Below are 2,758 nucleotides of genomic sequence, written 5' to 3'. Positions count from 1 at the left end.
CTTTTTTTTTAAAAAAGTATCTTTAGTGAAATTTTCAGCTCTATACTGGCTAGTCCTGGAATTCTTTCTTCATCCGGTCGGTCTTAGCCTCAGCAGAGGTCCCCCAAATCACGGAAAACTTGGGAAGCTGGTGAGCCTGGTAGTGTGGAGCTGAGTCTCCATCCTCTCCCAGCCGGCTTGACGGGTGGAGCCCACCAAGCAAATCCCGGCCTCCTTTGCTGCGGTGACCTGAGCAGCAGGCGGCAGGCGGGGCTACGGTAGGGGAGACTTCGGGAGACTCGGGGGGCCGACCGGGCCGGCCGGGAAGAGCCGGACCCAAGGCAGCCGGCGGGAGGAGGGAGGAGCGCCGGGAGGAAGAGGCCGAGCCGCGGAGCGCCGCCCCGGAGGAAGGGGAGGAGGCCGGGTGTTTCCTGGTGCATTCCCGACCCGCCCAAGTGACTCATTGGGGTAGGGAAGCTCCCGGGGCCCGCCCTGGACAACCGAAGGCGGCGCAGACCAGGTAAGGGCGGTCGCTTGGCCTCGGGGTCCTTGCTCCACTCGTAGTCCGGTGGGGCGAGCCTGCAGACGGCCTCGGCGCATCGCACGGCCTCCCGGGATCGCCTCCTGGGCTCTCGAGTCTCCCGATCTCTGCACCGCAGCTCCGGAGCCCGGGACTCCCGGCCCAGCTCGGCGACTCCAGGGCTCCCTCCCCGGAATCACATTCCAGAATCCCCGGGCCATGGGCTCCCCAGTGCTGATTCCCTGTTCCCTCGGCGGTGCGCTACCTGCATTCCGGTGGCCCGGCCCCCGCGTCCCGGCCCCCGCGTCCCGAACCCCCGAACCCCCGCCCGGACTCACCCTGGATCCTTGGATCCCGGAGGATTCCCAGGTCTCGCGCTTCCGGCACGAGGTTTAGTTCCAAAGAGGAAGAGACAACGTTAATGTTTAGTATTTTACTGTTGAAAAGTAAGGAGCGACGGATAGTTAATGTTGCACTAAAGCGGCAAAACAAACCCGAGTCCACCATGGTTCTGCCTTCAGTGGAAAGGAAGGAGAGTGTAGTCTAGGGAAGTCCGTTCTCAGATTCTTGGAGAGAGGCATTTTGGGCTTTGTTAAGGAAACGGGATTGTTCGGTAGCAGTAGTGCGCCGCCGCACATTCATACCGAATTTTGTACTTTAAGCCTAAAGAATCTGCGTAATTTGCAACATTTCTTGAGTATGAGAAAAGAAGGAAGAGATTTGCAACTGAGGATTGGTGAGGGGGCTAGGCAGAGGGAAGCATCAGGCAATCCGTGTGTTACATGGGACAGTACAAGGTGAGCCTAGAGATTTCTCTTGGTTGTCTGCTAACAGATCTCTTAGTTGAGTCGTGTTTGAAACACCACTGATCCTAGGGTACTCCTGCAGGTATTGTTACTGAGATCAGTGCTTGCCAAGGTGGGGGTATTGCTCCTAGACCCTGGCCAAGTTCCTTGGCTGGAAGTTGAAGCACAAGAAACCGGTGGTATACCTGAATACCACCAGCACTCCCCTAATTCTGAGGATCCTAGTGGGTCTTAATAAAAAGCCTACAGGCACATAGCCTGAAAGAATTAATTCAGTTTTTAAATACATGTAAGCTACTGCAGACATGCATTTTAAGAATTCAGTAGGAATGTTGTGGGGAATGTTTCTCTTTTGCCCTCTTCCCTTAACAGCATCTTCACTGTAACACTGGTAAAATGCTGCAGTTGAAAAGTTCCTCTAAGAAAATACATCACTAAGTATTTGTGTATTTGAGGAAGTGTGTGTTAAGGTTTTTTTTTTTTTAATAAACGTGTGTGTGTGTGTGTGTGTGTGCGCGCGCGCGCGCGCTTCCTTCTTTTATGTGGGTTCACAGGTGTGTGAATGTGTTTGCATGTAGAGGCCCAAGGCTGATTTGGAATTTTCTACCTTATTCTTTGATACAAGGTCTCTTAGCTGAACCCAGAGTTTACTGATTGGACTAGTCTTGGTAGCCAGTTTGCCCCGGAGATCCCCTGTCTCCACCTTGGAAGCACTGGGACTTCGGGGAGGTTGCTATACCCATTGGCGTTTATGTGGGTTCTGGAGATCTGAACGCCTTTGTGTGGCAGGTAGTTTTCTACTGAGCCATCTCCCTGGCACTTACACGTATTTTTAAGTTTGCATATAGTAAAATCCATGCTTTGGAGTGCTGACTGCCACTATAATTAAGATGCAGAACCGGTTCCCGTCGCCTCAAGATTTTCTTTCCTGTGTCCCTTGTAGTTAGGTCTTTTGTACCATCAACTCTTGGCAACCGCTGATCTTTTCATAGTGCTATTTTGCTTTCTTCAGAAAGTCCTGTGGTAATCTTGGAGTCTGCATTTAAGATGGTTCTGTGCTCTCAGTAAATAGTATGGGGGCCTTGGGGAGGGGGTTGCTACATTTAAGGCCATCCAAATGTTTTCCCAGCCAAATACCATTAAGTGAAAAATGTATGATACGACAGGTAATGTTATTTGTGTTGCAAAAACCCTACTCAAATATGTAAGATGTAAAGCTAATGCTTTGAAAAGTAGAGCCTTGGGAAGGTGGGGTGGCTTAGTGCGTATAGGTGTCACACAGTGGGTATAGGTGTCACACAGTGGGTATAGGTGTCACACAGTGGGTATAGATGTCACACAGTAGTTATAGTTGGCACACAGTAGTTACAGTTGGCACACAGTGGGTATAGTTGGCACACAATCAGTATAGGTGTCACACAGTCAGTATAGGTGTCACACAGTGGGTATAGGT

At 51.3% G+C, this 2,758-nt stretch overlaps 1 protein-coding gene across 2 annotated transcripts in view; it reads left to right on the top strand.

Annotated features, from left to right (window-relative positions):
- Positions 1-378: 378 nt before the first annotated feature.
- The window catches only part of Cyfip1 (cytoplasmic FMR1 interacting protein 1), an 89,647-nt gene continuing 87,267 nt past the window's right edge, over positions 379-2,758 (top strand). For both annotated transcript variants that reach the window (XM_028789213.1, XM_028789214.1), the window contains exon 1: positions 379-499. The gene's annotated coding sequence lies outside the window, so the exon portion shown is untranslated. The remainder of the gene's footprint in view (positions 500-2,758) is intronic.

This window comes from Grammomys surdaster, unplaced genomic scaffold (genome assembly GCF_004785775.1).
Source record: "Grammomys surdaster isolate TR1022 unplaced genomic scaffold, NIH_TR_1.0 125801, whole genome shotgun sequence".
Taxonomy (NCBI): Eukaryota; Metazoa; Chordata; class Mammalia; order Rodentia; family Muridae; genus Grammomys; species Grammomys surdaster.
This window is presented reverse-complemented; position numbering and strand designations above follow the sequence as displayed.